The sequence below is a fragment of the Megalobrama amblycephala genome, linkage group LG24 (assembly GCF_018812025.1).
Source record: "Megalobrama amblycephala isolate DHTTF-2021 linkage group LG24, ASM1881202v1, whole genome shotgun sequence".
Lineage (NCBI taxonomy): Eukaryota > Metazoa > Chordata > Actinopteri > Cypriniformes > Xenocyprididae > Megalobrama > Megalobrama amblycephala.
Window position 1 is genome coordinate 3,889,355 of NC_063067.1, and position 18,044 is coordinate 3,907,398.

Consider the following 18,044-nt stretch of genomic DNA (forward strand, 5'->3'; position numbering starts at 1 on the left):
CTTTCCAGAATACTAACCAGAATGGGGGGAGTAATCTGGGTTCGGGCCAAAATACCGAGCTCGGAGCCCTCTCCTCGGACAGCACGCCAAATACGCATACTACTACGCATACATTTTTCTATCTAATTATTTGTAAGTGTGAACTCGTGAATTGAGAGATAAAGTCAGTATTGCGGGGTATAAACTCACAATTACGAGAAAAAGTCAGAATTGCCGGATATAAACTCACAATTACGAGAAAAAAGTCAGAATTGTGAGATAAAAAGTCACAATTATCTTTTAAATTGTTTTGTTCCATGGCAGAAACAAGCTTCCATTGGATTCATCATAATGAAATGGTAAGAAAGAAAATTCATCAGGCCATTTGTGTTAATCTGTAATCTTCTGGTCTGCAGATGTGTCTCGGGTCCTTCAGTGTGCGTCTGAGGGATTTTACTCCAGTTTTATCATCCAGCAGGTAAAAATGCATCTGATAACTTAAAGCAACAGCACACCTCTGATCAACAAGACTACTTTGACAATTGCAAAGCCAACCAATGTACACACAATAACCAATAAACAATGGTTTCATGCAACATAATCAGGCAAACCAGTTCAATCCATCAACACAAGCAACTTTTATTCTCTACAAGAAACTGCAGTCATTTATTGGAGCCGTGCTGTACATTAAACACGCGTGACGCTCTGAACGCATGCTGAATGTTCCCTTCACGCTCCACACGTCAAAACCCTTTGAGCTAAAACAACTTCTGTTCCAACTTCCCCCCGACTGAACTCCAACAAATTTAAAGCTTTATCTTTGGAAGAAGTAATTATGCGACACAAAATATGTTAACATCTTGCCTTTGCTTTCACGCTGCGTACATTATTAGCAAGATTTAAGTCGCACTTAGTTTCAGCAGCCATTCAACCAACTTTAATGGTTGACGATTATTTATTAGTCCCAGTAGGGCACAAGATTTTAGATTTTTTAAAGGAACAGTTTATTAGTTAACTTCACGAAGAAATTTTATATGTCACTTTATATTGAAACTTATCCTTCAGAAGGTTTTAGTTAGTTGATTTCCTTCATCTGAACCATTAATTGATTTTGTTTCCTACAAAATTGTGTTTTTGTTCACTTCTTTGAGGAATAAATAAATCTCCAGCAGCCAGAGTGTGACTCTGAATCCTCGAAGAAAAGAAAAGCGTAACGGCTTAATCTCAGGATACAGTGCAGGGCATGAAGCTTCTCCGTCAAGAGCAGAAAATTCTCTTTTAAATCCCAGGCCACGACCAACCCTGTCAGCAGAGAGAGAAGCAAAGCTAAATGAGCTTTTTCCCATTTTAATTACTCAGGAAATCAGTACAAAAGCCTGCTGGCTCTCTGAACTTGGATTAAACGCATGAGTATTGAGAAAGAACGCTGATTACGCACTGCGGCTTTTCTTTGAGCCATTCCTCGATTTCTAGATCCATTATCTCATACTGTACAAACGCTAAAGTGGCCCATATATCTTTCTTAAGCAAAGCATTAGCATTAGTCTATTGATAGTGACCAATGGGCCTTCGATCTGTGAAATACTCCAGCCTGAAACTGCTGCTAATGTGCCACAATTTCAGATTTAGCCTTTTGAAAAAGGTACTAATGTGATATTAAAGACATAAATCATGTGCAGATGTTCCTTTAAAGTCAAAACGAGATCAAAATGGACTCCATTTACGTAAACACTACAGGCAAAAACCATTGATTTTTCATGCACTGGTTAATTTTGAGGTTTTGGGCTGTTTTGCTTCCATTGCTTATTTCAGACTAGTGGAAAGAAAACATCTAAAATACACATTTAAGTGTTAATTTACACTTGATCTATTTGCATCTGTAAATTTGAGTTGTAATACTAATCTTTAAAAGTTTTTTTCTCCACTTCAGCAGCACTTCCATACAACAAAATTTACAGTTTTATTCCTAAATATATTTAGAAGACTTTTACTGAAGGGTTTGTTCATATACCATTCGCCTGATATATATTACATTTAAATCATAAAAACATAGTGAAAATTTATTTTTTCTTGCTCTTGACAGTATTTTCTGATTAATGAAGTGATAAAAAGAGATATCCAAAATCCCCTCAGTAAAAACCTTTAACTCTAATATGTCAACAAAATGAAACAAGAATTTTGAACCTGGCTTTATCCAATGTTCAGATTTATCTATGCAAGTTAGTGCATATTTCATTAGATAATGCAAAATTTGCATACTTAGACATAACATTTTAGATAACATGCAATAGAAAACAAATGTTTTAATGTACAGTGATTTATCAGTAGGTAAGTATGGTGATATATATGAGTTAAAATGTTTACCCTGTTCACCTGTAGTATCTTGCCTTAAATACATGCTCATGATCTTATTGTGGAAGTTTTATAAGGACTGACCTTGTCTTCAAAATGTCATGATAGCCATAATTTGCTCCACATCTGAAATTCTCTTTTTGCATTTATATCATATTGTGGACAGGGAAAAAAAACAAATAGCTATTTAATCACTGTTTTAATTAATGCAGTCATTTATTTCTGCTATTAAGGCTATGATAATAATAAATCCAAACAATTTCTGAAAAAGTCAAGTCCTGCCACACATATTTATTTCATTATTTCATCTATTTCATGGGTTGCAAATGCTGTTTCATGTAGTTTTTAATATCTGTCAAATTATAGGTGTTTTATTTTTCAGACATGTTTATGTGTGTTTGTGCATTGCATTAAATGACTAAGAATGAATATTTCATGAGTCCCGTTCAAATCTCATCACTGTAGAAACGCTTGCCTGGAGGTTTTCATCAAAGGTAATGCATGAGAGGTCAAAGGTGAAGATGGGGGGGCAGCTTGTGGGGTCACAGAGTGTGAAGTAGTTATGACATGACTGCAAACCATTTACCTTGTCAAACGGTTTCAAGGCCACTAGCCAGCTTTTGATTTAAGACTGATACAGCACCTCAACATGCCCTGCAGGGTGTGCAAGTCATCTAAAACTCACATAACAACTACCAAGAACACCCTAGCAACCACATAGCAATGTATAACACAGAGCTCAGAATACCTTAGTAACCACATAGCATTATCCTTAACAAAAAATAAAACTTCAACTTTTAAAAAGACTTTTCTGGTAATTTAACTGTTAATAAAATATTTTTAATTAAATTATAATTAATTGAAAACTTAAAATGTTGCCCTGACAACTGAAATGAAAATTAATAAAAACTAAATAGAAATATAAAAAGCTAAAATCTAAAAAAAAGAAAAATATTTTTAAAATAAAAACTGAAATAAAATCATTTAAAAATATTTAAAATTATAAAAAAAGTATATTAATAATACTAAAATAACACTGCCTATGTTGCCCTTTTTCAAAAAAAAAATCCCAATCGATATATTTTTTGCAAAAATATTTTTTTTTATTTTTCAGTTATATTTTGTGTAATTAGTTTCAATAATAACGTAAAACCAAGAAGCCACATTAAAAATGTAATGCCAGCATCTGTGCAGACTCAAATGAATCTTTGAACTCTTTTTTAACTGGTTCACTGAAAATGAATCATTTGAATCAACCAATTCATTAGAATGAATCAATTTCCAGAATATGAGAGAAACAGTAGTTTAGAAAACTGCAAGTGACACACACAAAAAAGCAATAAAACATTTTGTTTCAGTGTTTCAAAAAAAGCTGATCTACTGTCACACAAATGTTGTTCATTTAAGTTTATAGCAATGCAACAAATTCTGACTGTTGATTGGACTCATATTGTACAATCTGTCAATCAATAATGACAAAGATCAGACAAATTTGCTCTAGACTTCAGTCCCTTACCCTGACTTCAAAGCACATCTTTATGGTTCTTCTAAAAAAGGTGAAAAAAAGCAGCAAAAAAAAAAAAAAACCTAAACTAAAAAGAAAGGCTCTTTTTTTGATTACACTGTACATACACAACAATACCCATATCTGTTCAAATCACTTTCTCTGTGTAGAAACAGATTGAAATATACAGGCAATAAACCTTACACAAACTTTATAATGAGACCCACTAATTATTTCCTTTCCGTGATCCTATATGAATTGCTTTTGAAATAGTACCATATGACAATTCCTCCCGCATTAACTATAGCCTTTACATTGTGCTATTGACTAGCATTCTTCTAACCTAGCAGGATACTTCATTGTGCTCTTTATCTCACTTCACTGTTCCATCCAGGACAATGAGACACAAAGAACAGTGTTAAACCCCAGATTGCCTTTTTATAGCAAAGTCTGCTGGATTCCCCAAACGTTTAGCTCTTTAGCTCTGCCAGGCATGAATTTACCAGTGTTAAACTGCACCCACTGCACATTCTGACTGTAGAACCCAACAGAGAGTCGCTATCTGACGAATGAATGCATTTAAATGTAAATATTAGAGAAAGAAGCTCCTTGCAGAGGGATTTAAGTGCTCGAATTTCATCTGAACGGCGTTGGCGAGGTTTTGTCTGTACTGGAAGATGGCCGCTCAGGCAAACGAAAGGCCCAGCTGCCGTTCTGTCTGCTCCACACTCTGCTTTTCAGAGCTTGACTGTCTAGGAAGCAGAAATTTTCCAATTAGAATATGTGTTCAGAAATGTAGCACACTACAGTACCTCTATATTTAATGCTGGCTGGACAGGAAACTTCAGCAGACTGTGTGCAAAATGCAGATTTTCTGTATAAACTGTATAAACATTATGACTGTATGTCATAATGCAATGGTCTCAATTTAACCTTTAGTTTCAACTGTGACTAATGAACGGGAAGTCATTTCATCTCTCAAGTCATCTCTTTTTGACTCATGTGAATGAACCAATGATGTCTATAGTACCTGAGGAGAGTCATCTGTTAGCATTGATATTCATCTCAAACATAGTCGTATTTCAATTTAAATGAGAAAACGTTGAAAGTAAATATGCATTTCATACTTTAAAAGCATGCTAAAACATCTACTATAATAATATGCAGAAATATTTGCAATTTATATGTCACTTGCAAGTAAATTTACTTCTTTACACTGCTACTTGGAGAAATATGCTTTCGCCCAACAATGGTGTAGTTCCAACATTTTCCAGCAGGGTTGCTAACGTAAACATTGGCCTCTTAGATATGGCTGCCAAACGCTACAATATTTTTAAAGATTTTTATTTTTGCTTAAAATGCAAAATAAGGGCTCATTCACACAGAACGCATTTTTGCTTTAAAAAACGCAAGACGCGGGCAGTGGAATGGGGAAAAAACGCAATGCCTTTTAAAAGCTGAGCTGATTTTAACTTGAGCGTCGTGTTTTTAGAAAGGAGTGTCATGTGAGAAGCTCTCCATGGATCCATCAAGATCCATCAAGACGATGGATCCAGAAGTGCTAAAATGCAAACTCTTTTCTTGGTTTTTGGTGTACAAAAATACATCATCCCTGCAGCAATCTGTACAGTGCACACTTAAGTTATTAATAAGCATTATTAAGTTAGTATTGCATTCGGAACATTGCTGGTCTCGTCTCCCAATTGAACTCTGAAAGTGTGCATGCTTTAGTGCAGCTAATGCAGCAGGGCCAAACAAATGAGCTTTAACGTAAGCCCCGTCTACGCACACGTCTTCATAATGCGATAAGGGCCCTTCCGGGGGGCCGGCGTTCAAAGAAGCATTCGTCATCTTTATCGCCAAAGGCGCAATTACACAATTAGGAACACACCAACAGACTGCAGCCGTTTTCAAATATGCAGTTGTAAATAGAACAAACATCTGGTATTACCACACGCCGCATCACTTCTGCTCGGAAACTAATTAATTACCCAGGGAAACGGCGTCATTAGTAGCTGTGGGGGGACAAAACATCCCCTGAGGTGGTTATGTTTTTTCACATGCAAATGCATGTGCTTTGCCGCCATCTGATTGGACAAGTTCAGATGCGCGGGTCACTTACAGGAAGTTATCAGGTGGATCCTTCTGTCTGGAAACGAACGCAGGGAAGCGAACGCTGTCAAACATGACAAACATGGGAGAAATGCAAATCTCGTATTGTAATTGCGCCACCAGCTCCATTCATTTCTCTGATGGATTCAATTAAACTTCAACAATCTGCTCTCCATTTGTCTCTCCTCATGCTCTGTCCTTATCTCCCTCTCTGTCGCTCTTTCTCATTTTTCGAGACGCTAAAATAATGAGGAAGTTGAATTAGAGTGAGAACGGTGATGTGGGACCGTGGCTCTTTAAATGGAAATGGTGGCTAATCTCTGCCAGCTTTAACACAAGCTGCTCCGCGAGGAACGTCAGGTGGATTGTCGCGCGAAAATGATAGTAAATTAAGTGCTGTGTCTGTCAGGTGGTTTAAAGCACTCGTGCTATACGAAACGCTCTTATTGCCCAACGAGCTAAGAAAGTGATGGCTTATTTTACAAGAGGACAGTCTGTGCTCAAGAGAACAAACATGAGAGATCAGAGCTGACAGAAAATGTCCTGAAGCACAAGAGCTTTACAAAGGGCAGTGATCATGGAGATAAATAGGGCTAGCCTAGTCCAAGAATATGACAGAGAACTTCAGTGAACTGACCTGAGATCAAAGCCAAGGAGCTCTACAATACCTGGAGAAAGCTAAATGTTAGCATTCCCTTTCCTATCAATGATTTGGCTGGTACAGGACCCTCTTGAAGTACGCAATCTCATTACGGTATTTTCCAGAATATAGGCCAAGTAGCACCTGACTAAATTAATGTAAAATAGCCTACCAGTAAATAAAATGATATATTGGCAAACATATACTCAGCTAACAAAAGTATTTTCTTAACGTTTTGCTAATGTTCCCTTTTAGATATGAAAAAGATATTTCTGTGTTGAGTTTTTTTAATGTTTTTAAAATATTTTTTTGAACATTTAACGGAACATTCCATTTTATCATTCTTCAAACATTATGGGAATGTTATTTTGAATGTTCTCTGAACGTTCTGAAACAAGTTGTAACATTTAAAAAAAATGTTAGACAAATGTCCAACTAAAATGTTTCAGGTAAAAAAGGTTTTTGTGTTACCCAGCTCCTGGGTCAGACGTAACAACCAAGTGTTTGGGTAGTTTTTGTGTTACCCAGCTCCCGGGTCAGACGTAACAACCCAGTGTTTGGGTAGTTTTTGTTTTACCCAGATCCTGGGTCAGACGTAACATCCCACTGTTTGGGTAGCTTTTGTGTTACCCAGATCCTGGGTCAGACGTAACAACCCAGTGTTTGGGTAGTTTTTGTGTTACCCAGCTCCCGGGTCAGGTGTAACAACCCAGTGTTTGGGTGGTTTTTGTGTTACCCAGATCCTGGGCCAAACATAACAACCCAGTGTTTGGGTAGTTTTGGTGTTACCCAGCTCCCGGGTCAGACGTAACAACCCAGTGTTTGGGTAGTTTTTGTGTTACCCAGATCCTGGGCCAAACGTAACAACCCAGTGTTTGGGTAGTTTTGGTGTTACCCAGCTCCCGGGTCAGACGTAACAACCCAGTGTTTGGGTAGTTTTTGTGTTACCCAACTCCTGGGTCAGACATAACAACCCAGTGTTTGGGTAGTTTTTGTGTTACCCAGCTCCCGTGTCAGACGTAACAACCCAGTGTTTGGGTAGTTTTTGTGTTACCCAACTCCTGGGTCAGACGTAACAACCCAGTGTTTGGGTAGTTTTTGTGTTACCCAGATCCTGGGTCAGACGCAACAACCCAGTGTTTGGGTAGTTTTTGTGTTACCCAGCTCCCGGGTCAGACGTAACAACCCAGTGTTTGGGTAGTTTTTGTGTTACCCAACTCCTGGGTCAGACGTAACAACCAAGTGTTTGGGTAGTTTTTGTGTTACCCAGATCCTGGGTCAGATGTAACAACCCAGTGTTTGGGTAGTTTTTGTGTTACCCAGCTCCCGGGTCAGACGTAAAAACCCAGTGTTTGGGTAGTTTTTGTGTTACCCAACTCCTGGGTCAGACGTAACAACACAGTGTTTGGGTAGTTTTTGTGTTACCCAGCTCCCGGGTCAGACATAACAACCCAGTGTTTGGGTAGTTTTTGTGTTACCCAACTCCTGGGTCAGACATAACAACCCAGTGTTTGGGTAGTTTTTGTGTTACCCAACTCCTGGGTCAGACGTAACAACCCAGTGTTTGGGTAGTTTTTGTGTTACCCAGATCCTGGGTCAGACGCAACAACCCAGTGTTTGGGTAGTTTTTGTGTTACCCAGCTCCCGGGTCAGACGTAACAACCCAGTGTTTGGGTAGTTTTGGTGTTACCCAACTCCTGGGTCAGACGTAACAACCAAGTGTTTGGGTAGTTTTTGTGTTACCCAGATCCTGGGTCAGATGTAACAACCCAGTGTTTGGGTAGTTTTTGTGTTACCCAGCTCCCGGGTCAGACGTAAAAACCCAGTGTTTGGGTAGTTTTTGTGTTACCCAACTCCCGGGTCAGACGTAACAACACAGTGTTTGGGTAGTTTTTGTGTTACCCAGCTCCCGGGTCAGACATAACAACCCAGTGTTTGGGTAGTTTTTGTGTTACCCAACTCCTGGGTCAGACATAACAACCCAGTGTTTGGGTAGTTTTTGTGTTACCCAACTCCTGGGTCAGACGTAACAACCCAGTGTTTGGGTAGTTTTTGTGTTACCCAACTCCCGTGTCAGACGTAAAAACACAGTGTTTTGGTAGTTTTTGTGTTACCCAACTCCCGTGTCAGACGTAACAACCCAGTGTTTGGGTAGTTTTTGTGTTACCCAGATCCTGGGTCAGACGCAACAACCCAGTGTTTGGGTAGTTTTTGTGTTACCCAGCTCCCGGGTCAGACGTAACAACCCAGTGTTTGGGTAGTTTTTGTGTTACCCAACTCCTGGGTCAGACGTAACAACCAAGTGTTTGGGTAGTTTTTGTGTTACCCAGATCCTGGGTCAGATGTAACAACCCAGTGTTTGGGTAGTTTTTGTGTTACCCAGCTCCCGGGTCAGACATAACAACCCAGTGTTTGGGTAGTTTTTGTGTTACCCAACTCCTGGGTCAGACGCAACAACCCAGTGTTTGGGTAGTTTTTGTGTTACCCAGCTCCCGGGTCAGACGTAACAACCCAGTGTTTGGGTAGTTTTGGTGTTACCCAACTCCTGGGTCAGACGTAACAACCAAGTGTTTGGGTAGTTTTTGTGTTACCCAGATCCTGGGTCAGATGTAACAACCCAGTGTTTGGGTAGTTTTTGTGTTACCCAGCTCCCGGGTCAGACGTAAAAACCCAGTGTTTGGGTAGTTTTTGTGTTACCCAACTCCCGGGTCAGACGTAACAACACAGTGTTTGGGTAGTTTTTGTGTTACCCAGCTCCCGGGTCAGACATAACAACCCAGTGTTTGGGTAGTTTTTGTGTTACCCAACTCCTGGGTCAGACATAACAACCCAGTGTTTGGGTAGTTTTTGTGTTACCCAACTCCTGGGTCAGACGTAACAACCCAGTGTTTGGGTAGTTTTTGTGTTACCCAACTCCCGTGTCAGACGTAAAAACACAGTGTTTTGGTAGTTTTTGTGTTACCCAACTCCCGTGTCAGACGTAACAACCCAGTGTTTGGTTAGTTTTTGTGTTACCCAACTCCCGTGTCAGACGTAAAAACACAGTGTTTTGGTAGTTTTTGTGTTACCCAACTCCCGGGTCAGACGTAACAACCCAGTGTTTTGGTAGTTTTTGTGTTACCCAGCTCCTGGGTCAGACGTAACAACCCAGTGTTTTGGTAGTTTTTGTGTTACCCAGATCCTGGGTCAGACGTAACAACCCAGTGTTTGGGTAGTTTTTGTGTTACCCATCTCCCGGGTCAGACATAACAACCCAGTGTTTGGATAGTTTTTGTGTTACCCAAGAGTCCAGAAGTCATTGGCTTTTTTTGTATGGGATTTGGTTAAATGCCTGAATTAAGGTCTGTGGTGAACAAAAGATCAAGATATTTTCACATTTCATTCTACGACAAAATACGCTAGTGATTTTTTTCGTACGATTAGCTTTGTACTTCTGGCTATTGTATCTATCTAGGTTCTAATAAAAGGTAATAAAAGTTGCATTTATTTGTGGAGATTATCATGATGAACAAAACATGTAAGAATCACCAACTTTTGTTTTTCTCAGGGCTTATTTTCTGCAATAATCCAAAAGCCAATGGAAAATGCCATTGGGTTTTTCTCAAGGGAACCAGATTGATGCTACAAAAAAACAATCACTGTCACGGTCTATACAAGTTGCAACGTGATTTATATTCTTGATTTATACAACAATATCTGCCATGCACCAATCAGAATCAAGTATTCAAGAAGGTCTATGTATATCTTGTGAATGTGACAGTCGACCCAATAGAACAGAAAAGTCCCAGTTCCTCTGTCAGATCTCGTTTCTCTTCATCTTGGACCACTTTACTGTGAAAGTGATCGTTAGATGGGAAATATAACTGTCATTTTTTCTACAAACAAAAGCCCTCTCTAAAAATACATCCACACTCAAAGACAAGAAATACACATTACAGAAGTAAAGAGCTGCTTTCAGTCAACTTTATGAGCTTTTTATGGGCTCAAAAATTCAGAAATAGCCACGTGTCGACTGTACAAGTATTTAAAACAAGAATTGCCATATTTTTAGCATCAAATCTTTTGCGTACTCAACAATCTTAGGTTATGCCTGAAATTACACTAAATTAAGTTTATATAAACTTACTCAAATGTGGATATATTCAGTGGAATATAATTATCTATTGTAGATACAATATTCAGCCTTTAATAAAGTAACATGCTTAACACCCACCCAAGGGTTTATGTTATTATTAAAATAACTCTGCATATATTGAGTTAAGAGTGAATAGCCTGTGGAGATAATGTCTTAAAACAACAATGAATGTGCAAATAACTGCTCGAAGGCTCTTCGGCTATGACTTCGCTGATGGTTATTTTAGCATTTTCACTTCAAATAGTTGATGTTTGCATCTCTGCAAAGGTTACAAACAGACATTTTGCCCGAGTCTTCTTGCCACCTTTGGTAAATCTTCCAATTAGCCGCATCAGTTCCTGGTCTTGGCATGATGTCACTTTGAGTATCGAGATGGCTCTCCAAATAGACTAATGCAGATGTATAAAAGGCGCGTGTTTATCAAACTACATCTAGTCTTGTGTAGCTTGACTTTGGAATAACAGCAATGTACAACAACTGTCCACAATAATCACATATAAAAAAATTCAGCCACCGTTTGGTTTTTAAATCAGATTAAAATGTGCCATTTCAGACAATAAACAATGTTTATAATGGGGACTTTCCATAGATTTTTATACTGTACAAACTATATATTCTATTCCCTAACCCTAAATCTACCCATCAACAATGACAAGGATTTTGGATATTGCCATATTTGTGGGGATATATATATATATATATATATATATATAAAACACACAAAACACACATCTTATTTAACTATAATTAATTATTATAATTTAATTATAGATTAATTTAATTGAATAATAATAGTAAATCATTCAAGTAAATATACAAGTAGTATATATTTAAATAAACTAATTATCATAATTACATAAAAGGTATATACATACTTTTTATATACATGGTTGATATTTATATTCATTTAAATAAATATGTAATTAACTAATAATCATAGTAATTTATTCAAGTAAATATACAAATATATTATATATATATATATATATATATATATATATATATATATATATATATATATATATATATATATATATAATACAAAAAGTGTTTTATATATATATATATATATATATACACACACACATCTTATATAACTATAATTAATTATTATAATTTAATTATAGATTAATTTAATTGAATAATAATAGTAATTAATTCAAGTAAATATACAAGTAGTATTTATTTAAATAAATTAATCGATAATTAAATTACAATAATTAATTATAATTACATAAAAGGTATATATACCTACTTTTTATATACATTGTTGATATTTATATTCATTTAAATAAATATGTAATTAAATCATAGTAATTTATTCAAGTAAATATACAAGTAATATTTATTATTTATTTAAATTGCGATTAATGATGAGTTAACGCAAGACAATCATGTGATTAATCGCGAATCAATATTTTAATCGATTGACAGCCCTAAGAAAGACACACATCCAAACACACTGGAGACCCACAATCCCTCCATTCGAGCACAGACCAACACAAAAGCCCCTCCGTTACTCCACCATTTCACGGCCCATTTCTCTGATGTAAATAATCAATCACTGCTGACACCTGTGAGGTCATTTATCACACCTGATAATCACAGCAGGTAAGGTCTACAACAACATCAATGAAACCCACTTACAGCTGTGTTCCTCTGAGAGTGGTAAACAAAGGACAGGTCAGGTGACCACTGTCACGATAAAAACAAAAATTCAATATGAGGTTGGTTATGATGTCACAGAGCTGGGACTATCTGATTGGAGAGCAGATTGATGCTTCTTTCCTTATTGCAAGGCTGTAACTGTAAGAGCAAAACAGCTTTACTGGATGTTTTATACAGTATTTGCATGAAGTTAGCTTCATTAAAAAGACATCAACTTATGTAGATGCTTTATTAAGCACAAAAGCCACTGAAGAAGAAAAAGCTAATAAAAACTAGCTTTATTGTTTCAGTTCTCTGCACTGCTGTATGATTTGTGTAAGACAACAAACTCAGTTGTCTTGCATGTGTCAAAACGATCCACCTCCAGAGAAACGGATGATGTTATGCATACAGTACACACACACACACACACACACACACACACACACACACACACACACACACACACACACACACACACACACTTCACACTGCTTTGCTATGCTTGCACTGATTTTCTCCCTATTGCATCAAATACAAAGCTAGTTTTCTAGTTTTCTTAGTACAATCAGAATAAGAAAGACAAGAGAAGTATATATGAACATTGACACTTCCAGCTACGCAAGTTCAATTTCACACATCATGATCTGAAATGTCAGCAAGCAATTCATAGTGCAATGCAAAAGGTGCATCCTTAGTGACGCCACAAGGGGTGCTATAACAGACATTAATATAAACTGTCTTCCTCTACCATCAGTTTTCTCCTTCAGATCAACTACTGTCATAGCTATGTAAGCTTGTTTCCACAATAAAAACTAAAAACTAAACTGACTTTTTTCTCAGAATTGCAAGATTTAAATTCAGAATTGCATGATATGAAGTCAGAATTGTGAGATATAAGCTTGCAATTGTGTGTTATAATGTATAATTGTGAAGGGAAAAAGAATTTTGAGTATATACTTCACAATTCTGACTCGCAATTGCATATTATAAAGTCAGATTTACGAGATGTAAACTCAAAATTCTGCAGAAAAAAGTCAGAATTGTGAGTTTATATCATGCAATTCTGACTTTATAAGATGCAATTGTGTTTACATTATGAGAAACATAGTCAGAATTGGCAGTTATAAAGTCAGAATTGACTTTATAATTCGCAATTCTGACTTTATAATTCGCAATTCTGACTTTATAATTCACAATTCTGACTTTATAATTCGCAATTCTGACTTTATAACTCGCAATTCTGACTTTATATCTCACAATTCTGACTTTATATCTCGCAATTCTGACTTTATAACTCGCAATTCTGACTTTATATCTCACAATTCTGACTTTATATCTCGCAATTCTGACTTTATAACTCGCAATTCTGACTTTATAATTCGCAATTCTGACTTTGTATCTCACAATTCTGACTTTATAACTCGCAATTCTGACTTTATATCTCGCAATTCTGACTTTATAATTCGCAATTCTGACTTTATATCTCGCAATTCTGACTTTATAATTCGCAATTCTGACTTTATAACTCGCAATTCTGACTTTATAATTCGCAATTCTGACTTTATAATTCGCAATTCTGACTTTATAACTCGCAATTCTGACTCTATAATTCGCAATTCTGACTTTATATCTCGCAATTCTGACTTTATAATTCGCAATTCTGACTTTATATCTCACAATTCTGACTCTATAATTCGCAATTCTGACTTTATAATTCGCAATTCTGACTTTATAACTCGCAATTCTGACTTTATATCTCACAATTCTGACTTTATAATTCGCAATTCTGACTTTATATCTCGCAATTCTGACTTTATAATTCGCAATTCTGACTTTGTATCTCACAATTCTGACTTTATAACTCGCAATTCTGACTTTATATCTCGCAATTCTGACTTTATAATTCGCAATTCTGACTTTATATCTCGCAATTCTGACTTTATAATTCGCAATTCTGACTTTATAACTCGCAATTCTGACTTTATAATTCGCAATTCTGACTTTATATCTCGCAATTCTGACTTTATAATTCGCAATTCTGACTTTATAATTCGCAATTCTGACTTTATAATTCGCAATTCTGACTTTATAATTCGCAATTCTGACTTTATAACTTGCAATTCTGACTTTATAATTCGCAATTCTGACTTTATAATTCGCAATTCTGACTTTATAATTCGCAATTCTGACTTTATAATTCGCAATTCTGACTTTATATCTCACAATTCTGACTTTATATCTCACAATTCTGCATTTATAACTCACAATTCTGACTTTATAACTCGCAATTGCGAGTTTAAATCTCGCAGTTCTGAGAATAAAAGTCAGAATTCTGACATAAAAAGTTGCAATTAACTTTTTTATTTCTTTTTTTTTATTTAGTGGCGGAAACAAGCTTCCATACATTGCAGCACGACATTTTGAAGAAAATTTTACTGATCAAATTAGTAATTTAAACTCTCAACATGTACATTATGTGAATCTTCAGGTTACACATCTGCCATTCCAGTCTGCCTTAAACACAGAAAACAGAAAATTACATTTCCGTTCTTTAGAACGGTAAGTCAGTGTGGTTTTGACCACTTGTAGACCTTTTTTTCTTGGATTTAACAAGAATTTCAGTCAAAATTAACTAGATCAAAACTAATTAGTTTATTCATAATCTAAGGTGTGGTTTGATTTTTTTTTTTTTTTTTTTTTTGTGGCCAAGTGTAATGCAGCTGCGCCCAAACAATGCTAAACAAATATTGACAGGGAAACATTCATTTAACACTCATGTGCAGTTGTTTTCAATTCACTGAATGCAGGGTCCAAAATGAACGCTTGCCAAGTGAAAAACTGTAAAACTAGCCTTGGCAAATACATTAAAAAGCTACTCGATGGTTGGCAACACTGTATACAGCTTAAACTGAACTGTAAGATTGATAGTCTGACCCTCACTGGTGTAGGTGACATGCAAATTAAATACAAGACATGCAAACCATCTACTGAAGAAAATATAATAAACTGTTCAAAAAGTGACAGTACATTTCCAAAAGATTTTTACCTCAAATAAATGCCATTCGTTCGATTCATCAAAGAATCCTGAAAATATATCACTGTTTCCTCACAGCACAACTGTTTTCAACATTGATAATAATCAGAAATGTTTATTGAGCATCAAATCATCATATTAGAATGGTTTCATGTGACACTGAAGACTGGAGTAATGATGCCGAAAATTCAGCTTTGATCACAGGAATAAATTACATTTTACTATATATTCAGAAAGAAATAAATTTTTTGGGAAAGAAAAAAATAATGCACAATAAAGTCATCCTGGTAAGAAATATTTCTGGCTAGCAAATTTCTCAATCCACAAGCCATTGGCAGGTGTGGAAAAGGTTAATTCTGGATCCTGATTGCACTGTTTGAGCTTCATCCTGCATCACAGCCAAAGGATAAATCCCTGTTGACATCACACGTATAAAGTGTTTCATTAAAAGCGCCTGCTGTCTAATGGCTGTGTGGAGGAGAGGCACAGGGTCATCCGCCTGCGGCTGCGTGAGCTCAGATCCGCGGCCACCTTCGACTAAAACTGTGCCGACGACCCGCCGCGCTTCCTCTAATTGAGATGAACGGCAGTGTTTGTTTTAAATGCTGATTTATTCTTGCAGAGCCGAGCGACGCCCACCGCGCGGTCTTCAGATTTGCCACAACACCCAAAAGCACAATCAATCAAACCCCCCACCGCTACAGCGGGCTTTTAATTACGGAAGGTCCCGTCCAACCGGACCCCTCACCCGCCAGACACCTGCGGAGAGAACCAATCGCAGCCGTGCACGCCAGCTGGAACCGCGCCAGCACCGGGACGGAACATCTGGGGGGAGAAAAGCCCTAAATATGTGTTAAATCAGGCAGCTGTGGGACTCTGGGATCAATCGCTGACTGGTTTTTGCTTACAGTTTAGCGACAGAAAGAGAATCTATCAGCGGTTTGTGTCTCTCGAGCTTAAAACAGCAGTGAAAGATGCCCTGGAGACGAGTTAAGACTGGAATTCAGTGAAAATCGCTGTTTTTGAGATCGAGAGAATGCATAATGAAGGCTTAAAGGGATAGTCAGAGTCATTATTTACTCACCTTAATGTTGTTGTTGTTTCCTTGGAAAGAACTGCTGAAGAATTTTTACACAGATTTTTTTTTTTTTTTTTTCAATAAACCAGATGTTCTTCAATGAAAAGCGGATGTGCCATTTTGGGAATCTGAATACAGATAGTTGCTCTTGGCGAAGATTTTTAACAAATGACAACCTGTTCGATTACATTCGTCAGAAGTCTAGACTGTAAAAAATGATTTTTCGAAGTTGTAAATAAAACAAAGATTATTGGAGTAGGTTATGTTACACAAGAATATACTATTTCAGTCTTTCTACCTTAAATTTCACATTTAATTCAATATGTTACTTCATATTCATTGTAATATTCAGGCCTACTAGCAATTTATGATTGTCAGTCATATACATACTGTAAATTAAAAGCAGGTAAGAAATGGGTAATACTTCTGCACCAAAAATCATGGCATAGTTTATTATTAACTATTTGCATTTTGTTTGCATTTGCATAACTATTTAGAAATAATCATATTTTCAAAATGCATTCATTCAAGTTGCTTCAAATCAGCATTAATTTGTTTATTGTTAAAACAATTACATTTATTCATTTATAAAGCATGAAAGAATAGGGCTATAGACGTGGAACAAGCAACATTCAGATGAAATGTTGAGATTGAAACAAATTGGATTGATGATAAATATATAATATAATATATAAGATAAATAATAATAGTATGTATGACTGACAAATGGCTCACATTAAGTTACTTAAATGGCTTAATCCAAATGGATGGAAATTTTATATTCAATTCAAATACATAAATCTTAAATGTAGGCCTAAACATTTTTGAGTGTATGTTATGGTGCTTTTTTGTCATCTCCTTTTGTTGATGTGAGTAAATGATGGCAGTGTTTAGGTGAACTGTCCCTTTAAGTATCTTGATTCGGATCTTGTCATTCACTGAATCTCTGCTCTGCTGTGTTTAGTTTGATACCATGACAACCAAATATCAGTATCATTTACAGTAACAGTATCAACAAAATAAGTTGATTAGTGTGTCATTAACAGAACTGATCCCATGACAACAGTCTCTCTCACTTGACAATTAACTTAAAGAGTTAATGATCCGTTTCAGACACACTGCAGACAAACACAGCCAGACATTCTATACAAAATAACTACAAATTTGAACTATACTTGATTTTCATTCAAGTAAAACATAAAAAAACACAAGCTAAGTCATGTTTAAGCATCAGTTCAGGTAGAAACAGCTGCTTATATTCATTTTTTACAGTCCACATATAACACATCTCGAATGTGCACTAAATTTGATACATATATGATCAATGAAAAGGCATTAAGCAAAACAACTCTGGGGAAATATAAGGAAAAACCCTATTAAAGCAAGGAGACTGAACATCCGTGATGCTTCAGCTTCAGAAATATCTCCATATCTGCTGTATCTTATCAAAGAAACTGACCGTTTACTTTGATACCATGACAACAAACATCTCAGCATCTCTTACAGTAACTACACAGACATCAAAGGGTTAATCATTATGCATTTCAGACAGGCAAATCT

At 36.4% G+C, this 18,044-nt stretch overlaps 1 protein-coding gene across 5 annotated transcripts in view; it reads right to left on the minus strand.

Moving 5' to 3' along the window:
* The window catches only part of dlgap4a (discs, large (Drosophila) homolog-associated protein 4a), a 180,288-nt gene that overhangs the window by 161,565 nt on the left and 679 nt on the right, over positions 1 to 18,044 (minus strand). The window lies entirely within an intron of this gene.